Raw genomic sequence first — 13,108 nt, 5'->3', positions numbered from 1 at the left:
AAGACTAAAGTGTGTTGGTCTGTTCAGAGTTTGGCTTCCAGTTGCTGGAGGTTCAAAGGACGATTGCTTTCTCTGTAACGCTTGTTTGGTTCTGGAGGTTTTTAAGTGTTAGACGTCAGAGTCGAGCATCAAATGCTGCTTCCTTTTACAAACAGCACGGTATTTAGGTTTACAGTTTTTACATTTAGCAGACGCTTTTATCCAAAGCGACATCAAAGAGAGTTTGTCTAAAGTCAAGTGAATCATCTATACGTCAGTCATCATGATAAGAAAACATCTATGTTTGGACCAGATGCCCTTTGCAGTCACAATGCTAGAAGAAGGAAGGTACTTTTTTTATTTGTTTTATTTGTAATGATGAACAGTAGAGTATCAGAGGGGTGGTGGGAGTTGGTGAAGAGATCTTACGCTAGTTTACTGTAGCGAGCATCTCTCTCCAACCACAGGCTGTTTAAACAGAAGAGCTTCTTCGTAAATAGCCTGTGGTTTATTATATCTATTATATTATACGCCAGTTAGCTTGTGACTTACATCACTTTGTGTTGTGAGTGCATATGTGTTATACAGTACATATGGTCCCAGTGGGTATCGAACCCCCAACCTAAGTGTTGTTGGCACCATGCTCTACCAGCTGAGCCACAGAGGACCACAGCTGACGGTCTTCAAGTCAACCTGATGATCTTTAAGTCCGTGTCCATAAGTAATTCATCACTTCATAAATATCTCACATGCAGATGAGTACAGTTAGGTGCAGACAGGCTGTTAATATACCATTAAAATCAGGGACACTTATGCTGATGGTTTCATCATGCGTTCAGAAGGACCTCCCCTGGGCCTTACATCATTTATACAACCTCCTTCTGGTGCGTTTGGGGGGAGCAGGGCTCCCAAAGCGCTGACGATACAGAAATAGCATTTCTAATGGGCTTCTATGGGCTCACTAGGAGTTCATTACATTTCAGAGGTGGGCTCTATGTGAAAATGTGTCCAATTAGTTGGTCGAATGAACACAAAAATATCCCTATATGTAATTTTTTTAAATTACAAAAAAGTGGTGGTGGTGAACTTCATTGTTCTTGCGTCTATACTGTAGAGTAGTTAGGTGGTAAGTGCTGTTCTTGCAGTCCGGGGCGGTTTAGTTCATTATTTTTGTTCCTTCAGGTCGATGGAGCTTCAGTTTCTGTACATTTATGTTATTGATCTCAGGGTGACGGATTAAAAGATTACGGCTGACAGCGGAGTGTGTGTTCAGATGTGTGTTATCCACCTCCTACCTTAGAGAGGTGTGTGTTCAGATGTGTGTTATCCACCTCCTACCTTAGAGAGGTCCCTGTAGAGAGGCCGGGGGCTGGGGAGAGCAGTGCTACGATTAGCCTCACAGGGGGTAAGACCTGGGGGGAGGCTGGGGGAGGCAGAACACGAGGGGAGGCTGGGGGAGGTAGAACACCAGGGGAGGCTGATCAGAGGCGTGTCTTTGTGGAGGTCAGTCACCCGCTGCAGGCCGGAGGTGAGCCAGCTGTGTTGTCAGTGTGATGACAGGATTACCACATCAGACGGCAGGCCAGCGGGTCCCCCCCACAGAGACCCCCCCTCCACAGAGATGACCTGCTGGTACACACCTGAGGCTCTCGCTCCCCTATTCCATCTCTCTCTCTCCCCCCCTCTCTCTCTGTCGCTCTCCCTCTCTCTCCCTCTCTGTCTATCTCTCTCTCTCTCTCTCTCTCTCCCCTCCATGTTTTCTTGCTCCTCCGTGCGAGGTGCAACATAGACACCCATATAATGGCTGAGGTTTGTAGTACCTCCACATCTCTCTCTCTCTCTCTCTCTCGTCCTGATCAAAAGCAAGCCAGCTCAAATATGCTTTTGAATTTCATAGATCCAGAAAGTAAAGTTGTGAAAGGCACATGTATCCTTTCGGGTCCTTGTAGATACTTGTAACTGTAGCCATGCTTGAAAAGAAACTCCTCATGAAAGGTAGAATCAGATCAGTGTGTGTTGGCCTTTTTAGTTATTTTTCATATTTCATGAATCCAAACCTTTGCAGATGCTGAGAATGCTGGGAGCTTGTGAAGTGAAGACAGAGGCTGTGATCTGGCTGCTGATGTTGTAGCAGCACAGCGCTGTTATGTTACTGTAGAAACCGCAGAACAATGATAATCTGGTCTCTGATCTCCTCAGAGGCAGATCAGCACACTGTCGACTCCCACGGCTCAGCTGATAAGCATCAAGCTGTTTGTCGTCTGCAGGGCTCTGCATTGGAAAGCAGCTTTACATCACTAAAGCTTTACATCAATTTAAATCAAGCCCAGATTACTGTTACGCTTATCCAGTTACAGTAGGGGTAGTTAGTGACAGTTACCTGTACATGTATGCAACACCTTCACAACAATGTCCGGGGGAACAGGTTGGCCTTGAGGTTAGGTCAGCCAGCCAGTTACCCAAAGATCACTGGTTAAACTGATTCATTTTATCAAGGCGGAGTCAGCCAGGGGGGTCCCTCTTTAAACCTCTCCCTCCACACCTCCCGAGTGTACTCATGAGTCCAGACCACCACAGCTTGTACCAGTTTGGACTGTGGGTCACGGGCCATTTTTTCCCCAGTGTTCTGGTCACCAGATCAGTCTTATTCACATACGATGGCCAGATGGTCTCTACAGGGGGGGTCCATTTCCTCATGTCCCTCACCTCAGAAGAACCTTCTAGACCTTCTAAAACCTCTAAACCTTCTAAAACCTCTAAAAATGATGTCGAAATGATTCAAAATCAAACACTGTTTGGCTAATCCATGGGAGGGTATTTGATTGGGAGTTTATTTTATTGTTTGATTCATTTGATTGGGTAAAAGTATGCATGCAGAGAGTGATTGGCTTAGATAGAAATGGGGGCGGGCTTAATGGAGGTAATCTGGGTGGCAGGGAATCGGAATGACAGTATAGAGCGAGATGGGAATTGGTAAGTTGAGCTCTGAATGATTGTGTAGTTTGTTGAATCTTTTCTGTTAGTTCGTTCACTGTTAATTATTTACATGTACTAATGGATCAATGTGTTTTCAGTTTTACAATCTGTTTATTAGAGGAAGAAGGAAATCAAACCGAATTGTGTCAGTCTCATCATTTCACCCGTACTGCCGGAGCAAGCAGAAAATTCACCATTCAGCTAAACTAGAGGGAGAGCTGAACAATTGTAAAACACCCGCTGACGACCGCAGGAGGACGGACCGTCAGTTAGCTAAGGAATACAAGCCCGGTTGGACGCAACAGAAGCTCCGGGAGGACAAGGATCCATTCACCGGAGATAAGAGCAAGCCAAAGCCTGGTCAGGTTAGTGACGGAGCCGCGGCGCCCGCAACTGTAGCTAACTAGCCACTTGCTAGCCAGCGTAGCATTAGCAAACTAAGCTAGCGTTAGCCCTGTTGTTGCAATAGAGCAGCAGGCACGCGGTAGAGCTTATAGCACTCAAAGCTACAGCTAACTAGGCCGGCAACGGAGCCGGGGCGCCCGCGACCGTAGCTAACTAGCCACTTGCTAGCCAGCGTAGCATTAGCCAACTAAGCTAGCGTTAGCCCTGTTGTCGCAATAGCGCACAGGCACGCGGTAGAGCTTATAGCACTCTAAGCTACAGCTAGCTAGGCAGGCAAGGAGTGAAACAATCCACGGCTAGCTTCAACTGGTTAACCCAACTGCAAGAATCCACAGCCAGCTAGGCTAACCTACAAGACCCACCAAGAAAGGAATTGCGAGCTAATAGCAGCTACCCAGAGAGCTACCCACACCCAGCGCTCTTCTCTGTGACTCTATTGACTGTTTGCATTAAAATAGGTTTGTGTGTACCTGGGTATTAAGTCGTCGGGGGGAGGAAAATCCTCTCCCACTTTATTATTTTATTTTTAGCAGTATCCCTGGGATGACCCCACGGTGAACCTGGTTCCGCTGCCGAAGACTAGTTAAGGAAGTGCAGGGACCAGCGCAAATCAGCTCAGGGAGTCAGAGAGGGCTGAAGATATAAGATAGAAAGACGAAACAGGTACACACAAGTTATTTCTGAGTCACAGGCAGAATGGAAGCACTAAGGACCGAAAGGGAAAAGTTGGCAGTCACTTTTGAGAGAGGATACCGCCACATCATCAGGTCAGTGGCATTGATGGGCGAAGATGACATGAAACGCGAGTGGATAGCGCTCCTATCAAACGCGAAAGACCTAAACTCTGCAGACGACAATTATGAGGAAGGTTTGCAGGCCAAAGCAAGTCAGGAACCTGAGACGGGTAACAGTCAGCTTCTTCAAGACATCACCAAGGCCGCTGAGGAGAGAGCTCAGAAGGTTGAACAGGTCGGTCACGTTTTAAAGGCCAACATGTGGACAAGGTTCGCGGGGGTCGAACTTTCATCCACAATTAGACGAGCAGAAAGGAGTCACGAAGGCGCGAAGAGGATCAGTCTAGAAGAGGCAACCCACGACGTTTGTAAAGAACGAAGCACACTCACATGAGAGCCTCATCATCAAAGCGCGAAGTCTGCTATCAAGCTGGGGGGAGTGGATCCCTGTAGTTGAGGCGTGCAACACGAGAAAGTCACTAGAGGAGCTGGAGGACAAAAGGGATGAACTTTGGGAAACGTTTGTGACTGAATTTGGAAGAGTTGAGAAGGAGAATACTGACAAAATGGCCGACAAGGCCGCCGCAGCAAAGCAAATGGCCACCGACGCTCTCGCCGAAGATGAGAGGAAAAGGGCCGACGTTCTCGCCGAAGATGAGAGGAAAAGGGCCGATGCTCTCGCCGAAGATGAGAGGAAAAGGGCCGATGCTCTCGCCGAAGATGAGAGGAAAAGGGCCGACGTTCTCGCCGAAGATGAGAGGAAAAGGGCCGACGTTCTCGCCGAAGAAGAGGCCAAAGATCGAGCGGCGAATAGAGAAAGGGCCGACGCTCTCGCCGAAGATGAGAGGAAAAGGGCCGACGTTCTCGCCGAAGAAGAGGCCAAAGATCGAGCGGCAAATAGAGAAAATAAAGAAGCCATCGCCAAGCTGGAAAGGAAAGCCGCTGAGGCAAGACTGAAGTCAGCTGATAGCGTGGCCGAGTTTGAGAAGGAGACAGCGAAGGTGAAATTGGGGGCCGAAGAAGAGATCGCTGAGGCAAGGCAGAAGGCGGCCGTGATTGAGTTGAAGGCAGCAGAAATAGCCGCTCAAGAGCGCGCCAAACTACTGGAGGCTCAGCGGGAAGCATGGGAACAAGCCCGGGAGGCAGGGCTGGAGAGCGCCACATATGGAGGCAACCGCACTAGAGCCAAGATCAAACTCCCTCCAACAAGGCTGCCCGTGTTCAGCGGGTGTATGAGAGATTTTCATCGCTGGCGGAAAGATTGGGAGAGCCTGCAGCAGCAGGGAGACCCATCGGGGTCGCCAGAGGTGAAGAAACTCCACCTTCTCGAGAGCATAGACCGAAAGGTTTTCGAGGAACTCAAACTCTCGAGCTACCGCTCAGCGGAGGACGTATTCAAAGCCTTGGAGAATCGGTTTGGAGACAAGGCAACCATCGCGCTGCAAATTATTGAGGAATTGGAAAGAATACCAGCGGTAAAAGGAAACCAGCCGAGGAAAGCGATCGACCTTATTCAGGCAGTGGAAAGAGCCCTCATGGACCTGACTGACCTAGGAGAAGTGGGCGCTATGAAGAACCCACTTGTAATTAAGGCCATCGAGAGCAAACTGCCAGATCGCGTGCAGGAAGGCTGGTTTACCTTTGTAACCGAACCCGAAAACCAAGTCACCCCAGACAAGCAATTCGATGCTCTTCTTCTGTTTCTGAAAAGGCAGGAAGTAATCCTCGAAAGGATGGCGCGAATCCGAGGCTCCACAGAAACCTCTGGGGGAACACCGGAGAGGCCAGTCAGATGGGAGAAGAGGGCATTCACGAGGGTCACGGAGAAAGACTCACCGGTAGATGAAGAAGAGGAGGAACATCGAGGTGAAACCAGAGTCACGGGCAGGAACTCGGAAAGAAGAGAAGAGTGTGACATCTGTGGAAGCGATCAGCACGGTGGCAAAATATTCTTCTGCCAAAAGTTCAAGAGTGTCAGTCTGGCAGAGAAACGAGCCATAGTAAGGCAAAGCAAAGCCTGTCAGAAATGTTTGGGCATGCACGGCGCCGACGGGGAGTGTAGTAACCGGTACCTGTGCAGAGTGTGCAAGCGGGATGAAGGAAGGGCAAGTCATCACTACCTTCTGTGTCCCGAGTGGAGTGAGGGAAAGAAGACAGGGCCAGGGTTCGCTGACAAGCAACGAGAATTCCTGGATTCTTTGGGACTCAACCCTGAACAGGAGAGGAGGGCGAAGGCATTCACCAGTAAGGCTTCGATGACGCTGAGCGCGGGCGCAGAAGGCGGAAGTCTCTTCGCAGAGGATGGGCCAGAGGAACATCCAGTACTAATGATGATATTGACAGTCAAAACAGAAGATGGATATGCCCTGGGAACTCTCATAGACCTCGCCTCCGACACAAATTATATCACCAACCGGGCCGCCGATCGGCTCCGACTGGAGCGGAAGCAAGTAACACTGACTGTGCATGGAGTCGGTGGAATGAAGGTCAAGGTCAAGACTAATAAGTACCTGCTAAAGGTCAGAGCGTGGAGCAACAACAGATGGAGTCCCCACGAGATGGTATGCTACGGGCTCGACACAATCGCTCGTGCAGACAAGGTCATCAGTCCAGAGCGACTCTGTAAGTTCTTCCCTGGGGTCGAGAAGGAAGAGCTGGTCCGACCTAAGGAAATCGAGCTCTTGATCAGCCACCGAGAGGGACGACTCGCTCCACGGTGGAGAAGAGGGACGGGAGACTTGGTGCTGTGGGACGGGCCTCTGGGGAAGACCGTGGGAGGAACGCACCCAGACCTGTTTGAAAGTTGGGAAAGATCCGCACACAACTCCCAGACGCACTTTGCGCGTTCTCTGAGAACGGAGGCAGTAAGATTTGAGGAGATCCCCTGCAAGACGCCCAGCGCAAAAGAAGAGGATGGAGACCAGAAGCCGCAAGGTCATGAAAAGACCGGGAGAACAGCTGCAAGCAGCAAAGAGGTCCTCGAGTGGTGGAGCTGGGATAGCATCAGCGCCGCGTGCGAGCCAAAGTGTGGAGGGTGTCGCTGCGGAAATTGTCAGCCGGGCGGGAAAGAGATGACTCTCGCAGAGGAAAAGAAGATCAAAACCTACGCAATTACCCGCGTCAACATCGGGGACAAGCCAGCCGGATGCATCGCCCAGCTGGCCATGAGGAAGACGGCAAGGCTGCCAGAGGTCGCCCACCTAAAAGAAGAGCGGAGAGCACTTGAGGAGGACACCTATGTAGACGACATTCTAGCGTCTCATGGCGACAGGAGAGAGCTGAGGAGCATCACGGAGGGAATCGAGAGGACGCTCAACGCTGGAGGTTTCGCTCCGGAACCACGGATCCAGTCGGGTCAAAGTGGGAGGAGCAAAGAGGGCCAGCCTGCAGAAACGAGGGCCAATGTGGAGCCAGAGTCAGAGGTGTTGGTGCTGGCTGATCAGCTGAGCGAGGAAACATCCAGGGGAGTGGCTGTAAGTGCTCGAGACAGCGTGAGCATGCTGCAACGGAAAGCGTTCACTGCAGCTGTAACACGCGCTCAGGCGAGGAAGGGGCTGGACCCGAAATGCGGCATTGAGGAGGAAGCAAATGCAAAGGGGACATCCACACCGGTTGGGAGTTCCAGGGACCCCGAGCATGAGAGGGAGAGGCTCTGGGGCGCTGCTCTCATGGACCTGATTGAGCCAGAACGCTTCAGTGAGATAGGCAGGCTCATTCGGGTAGTTGGGTGGGTCCGGCGAGCTGTTAGGCAGTGGTTGGTTTGCAGGAGGGCTCCAGAAGACGCAAAGTGGGAGGCTACACGCCCGAGGGAGACAAGAAGCGGAGTTAGCCTCGGCGTCCAGGAGCTGAACGCAGCTTTCCGCGACCTGTGTCTGGCTGCACAGGATGGAACAGAGTTTCCTAAGACGACTTGGGACAGACTGGTAGTTGAGAGGGTCGAAGGGCCGGGGCTGCTGGTGTGTTCCGGAGGAATCCAGGAGGCGAAGGAGGTGGGAATCCCACTTGTCCCCTACACTGCATGGATCAGCACTCTGTTGGCAGGGGAGGCCCATGGGGCGAACCACGAGGGGTTGGCTGGCACCCTATTGAAGATGCGCAAGAAGGCGTGGGTGATTCAGGACGAGGAAGGAGCGAGGGCCACGATCTCTTCCCAACGCTCGACCGAGACGTTGGGCGGGTGGTCGTGCTGCTTCCCGTGGAGGAGCAGTAGAAAATAACTGTATTAAAGAGAGGGAAAGTTGTGGTCCATTTAGGCACAAAGGACCAATGGACCAAGTGGGAGGTGTTTGGCTAATCCATGGGAGGGTATTTGATTGGGAGTTTATTTTATTGTTTGATTCATTTGATTGGGTAAAAGTATGCATGCAGAGAGTGATTGGCTTAGATAGAAATGGGGGCGGGCTTAATGGAGGTAATCTGGGTGGCAGGGAATCGGAATGACAGTATAGAGCGAGATGGGAATTGGTAAGTTGAGCTCTGAATGATTGTGTAGTTTGTTGAATCTTTTCTGTTAGTTCGTTCACTGTTAATTATTTACATGTACTAATGGATCAATGTGTTTTCAGTTTTACAATCTGTTTATTAGAGGAAGAAGGAAATCAAACCGAATTGTGTCAGTCTCATCATTTCACCCGTACTGCCGGAGCAAGCAGAAAATTCACCATTCAGCTAAACTAGAGGGAGAGCTGAACAAACACAGTGACGAACGCTGAAAAACACGAAGACGTACTATGTTATAGATGAAATGCTGAGTGGTAGACATCAAGGGGGGAATGCTTCATATTAAGGTTTCTGATGATGAATGGTTCATGAGGTTTTTATCGGCTGTTCATTATTCATTTAGCGTACAGATGAATTCAAAGTGTTTCCAACCACCGCTGCACGTAGAGGCTTCTGAGAACGATCCTCTCAGCAGCAGATCCCATCTGGCCGCGTTCATCATAGTCCACCAGCCCTAATACCCCTCCTCCTCCTCCTCCTCCTCCTCCTCCTCCACCTCCCCCTCCTCCTCCTCCTCCTCCTCCTCCTCCCCCTCCTCCTCCTCCTCCTCCTCCTCCTCCTCCTCCTCCTCCTCCTCCTCCTCCTCCTCCTCCTGGGGTTCTGTCTGCTGCAGGTCGTAGACATCAGAGAGAAGCTGAAGCAGTCCAAGAAGTTCTGGTCCAACCTGCCGGACGACATCTGTGTGAAGGACAAGCTGACGGAGGCGGACGAGGAGCAGTGCTGGAACAGTCACGCCAAGGGCAGGTGAGGAGGTCCACGTGCTCCATCTATGGTCCTGACAGACACTGCTTTAGGGGGCAACGCTACACCTCCATCTATGGTCCTGACAGACACTGCTTTAGAGGGCAACGCTACACCTCCATCTATGGTCCTGACAGACGCTGCTTTAGGGGGCAACGCTACACCTCCATCTATGGTCCTGACAGACGCTGCTTTAGGGGGCAACGCTACACCTCCATCTATGGCCCTGACAGACACTGCTTTAGGGGGCAACGCTACACCTCCATCTATGGTCCTGACAGACGCTGCTTTAGGGGGCAACGCTACACCTCCATCTATGATCCTGACAGAAGCTGCTTTAGAGGGGCAACGCTCTACCTCCATCTATGGTCCTGACAGAAGCTGCTTTAGGGGGGCAACGCTCTACCTCCATCTATGGACCTGACAGAAGCTGCTTTAGGGGGGCAACACTCTACCTCCATCTATGGACCTGACAGAAGCTGCTTTAGGAGAGCAACGCTCTACCTCCATCCATGTGTCAGATATGTGTACTGGGAACCACTACAGTACATTCATGAAGGTTGTTTTTTTTGAGTGGGGTAGTCAAGACACAGTAAGATGTCAGGCCATGGTGCTAGACCCCTGGACCACCCCAGGCCATGGTACTAGACCCCTGGACCACCCCAGGCCGTGGTGCTAGACCACTGGACCACCCCAGGCCGTGGTGCTAGACCCCTGGACCACCCCAGGCCATGGTGCTAGACCAGATGCCTCTATAATGGTAATCAGGACTGCAGAGTCTCTCCCTATCTTCCACCGTAGACTGAAGACCCATCTCTTCAGGCTACACATTAACTGTCCGTCCTGAAACCTCCCAATCACCCTGTTCAGTTTCTCTACTGTTATGTTTTTTAATCCTTCTTCTGGCATTATGACTGCCAATGGTCCCTGGCCCGAGCTGAGATGTTCTTTTCTTGCGATGCCTGTTGGATAGATGATTCAGTTACTTAAGACGAATGTATTTCTTGTAAGTCGCTATGGATGAGAGGCATCTGCTAAATGCCAAAAATGTAAAAATGTAAATGAGAAACAAGAGATTTCTTCAAACATCACACACACAGCTGTGTTTGGAGCTTGTTAGAGACACAGCTGTGTGATGTTGTTAAACCACTGTAGAGGAATCATCTGAGCTCTGAGGACCTGATGTCCCATAAAGCTGGGAGGACGTTTACATGTTTGGCATCTAGCAGACGCCTTCTTCCAAAGAGACTTACAACAAATACATTTGTCTAAGTAAGTGAATCGCCGATCCATCAGTCCTCATAAGAAAAAGTAATCTATGCTATAAGTAATCTATGCTATGTTACAATGCTAGAAGAAGGAAGAATATTTTGTGTTTATTTTTTGTATTTATTTATAATAGAGAAACTGTACATGGGGGGTAATGGGGGATGAGGAGGTATTTAGGAGGGACAGTTAAGATGTAGCCTGAAGAGATGGAGGTCTTCAGTCTATGGTGGGAGATAGGTAGTGACTCTGCAGTCCTGACAGAAGATAGGTAGTGACTCTACAGTCATGACAGAAGATAGGTAGTGACTCTGCAGTCCTGACAGCAGATAGGTAGAGACTCTGCAGTCCTGACAGAAGATAGGCAGTGACTCTGCAGTCCTGACAGCAGATAGGTAGTGACTCTGCAGTCCTGACAGAAGATAGGTAGTGACTGCAGTCCTGACAGAAGGTAAGTAGTGACTCTGCAGTCCTGACAGAAGATAGGTAGTGACTCTGCAGTCCTGACAGAAGGTAGGTAGTGACTCTGCCGTCCTGACAGAAGGTAGGTAGTGACTCTGCAGTCCTGACAGAAGGTAGGTAGTGACTCTGCAGTCCTGACAGCAGTTGGCAGCCCATTCCACCACCGGGGCTCCAGGACGGTGAGAAGCCGTGGCCGAGTAGGGCGACCGCTGCAGTCACGTAGAGGTGGCGGAGCCTCTGTGCCTCCTGGAGCAGCTCTGACCTCTCTGGGCCTCCTAGTGCAGCTCTGATCTCTCTGGGCCTCCTGGTGCAGCTCTGACCTCTCTGGGCCTCCTGGTGCAGCTCTGACCTCTCTGGGCCTCCTGGTGCAGCTCTGACCTCTCTGGGCCTCCTGGTGCAGCTCTGACCTCTCTGGGCCTCCTGGTGCAGCTCTGACCTCTCTGGGCCTCCTGGTGCAGCTCTGACCTCTCTGGGCCTCCTGGTGCAGCTCTGACCTCTCTGGGCCTCCTGGTGCAGCTCTGACCTCTCTGGGCCTCCTGGAGCAGCTCTGACCTCTGACCTCTCTAATGAACACGTCCCTGTCACCTACTGGTCAGCGCAGCATCCTGCTTATGGACGTCTGCCTCCCTCCCTCCCTCCCTCCCTCCCTCCCTCCCGTCTCTGACACAGAGCCAGAGAAACCTGGCAGGAACCCACCACCTCACCCCCACTGCTGCTTCCCTCCCCCTCCCCCCCCCTCCCTCTCCCCCTCCCCCTCCCTCTCGCCCTCCCTCCCTCCCCCCGCCAGTGATAATTCCACCAGATGGTGTCATAAAAGATGTGTAAATGTCTCTGTTTGTGCCAGTTCCTCTCCACCCCACTGCTCTAAATTAGCCAGGTAAGTAGAGAGCCTAAATAATACAATGTTTGCTGTGAATCAGCCCAGATAGAGAATGTGAGGATCGTGATTCCCATTGATTTCCCAATAGAGACGATATCTATGTCGGTCGTACTAATTCTACCTACCTGCGATACGGCAAAACTTGTAATACTTTGTAATTACAAAACTTGTAATACACCTAATACTGGAAAGCGAGTGACCTCATCTGTAGAGAAGTTTGAACGTTTTTTAGTCCCTTAAGTATTTACTTTGACCACTTTTGACCTTTTACCACTTTTTACTTTTTAAAATAAGCACCCTGGTCATAATTACATATAAATGGCTGATCCTACAATGATGGTGGATACTGCAGCTGTACTAGTCCTCTCTCTCTCCTGTCACCATGTACAAACACCCCCCCCCCACCACCTCCCCCAAACCACTCCTGTCTCCCCCCTTCCCCCTCTCCCCCCTCCCCTGAACATTAAGGACACGTCTCTGGAGGAATGCAGACATCGTTTCTGAAGGATCCTGATGGGGGAATACATGAAATACCTCACACAAACTCACACACACACACACACACACACACACACAGACTGTACACCCTGACAGATGTCGCCAGCTAGCGCGGTGCAGGAGGAGAGTGAAGGACGGTATTTAATGGGTCTGTCTAGTTTGATTATGCAGCAGGGTTTTATGGATCTCTGAGCGGCTCTCTGAGAGCCTTTCTAAGACGCCACACACACACACACACACACACGCACACACACACACACTCACACACACCGCCTGTCTTACACATCACCTCATGATTTGCTGCGGGCGACTTCCACACGACACAAATCAGGCTGAGCCTTGTGATGTTTCTCCTCCCAGCGACGTCGGAGGGAGACGGACGCGTCTAAAGAAATAGTTGTTTGATCGTGAAACGGCTCACTTCCTCATCGTCAAACGGAACGAGTCCCATGTGATACACACACACACACACACACACACACACACGCACCACCTGAGTCCCGTGTGACGTTGGGTTTGATGGTTTGATGGCGTCGCGGACAGGAAGGTTTTTTTTCCCAGCGGATCGATGTAAAGCTTTCGTTCGTTCGTTCGTTAATCTGTCCGTTCATGGATTTATTAGTTGTTAGTTCATTCGTGGTTGGATAATGACAGGGGTTTTTTACAT

This window comes from Nansenia antarctica (assembly GCF_963989245.1).
Source record: "Nansenia antarctica genome assembly, chromosome: 9".
Lineage (NCBI taxonomy): Eukaryota > Metazoa > Chordata > Actinopteri > Argentiniformes > Microstomatidae > Nansenia > Nansenia antarctica.
The sequence above is the reverse complement of the archived record's forward strand: the minus strand, read 5'-3'. Positions refer to the sequence as shown.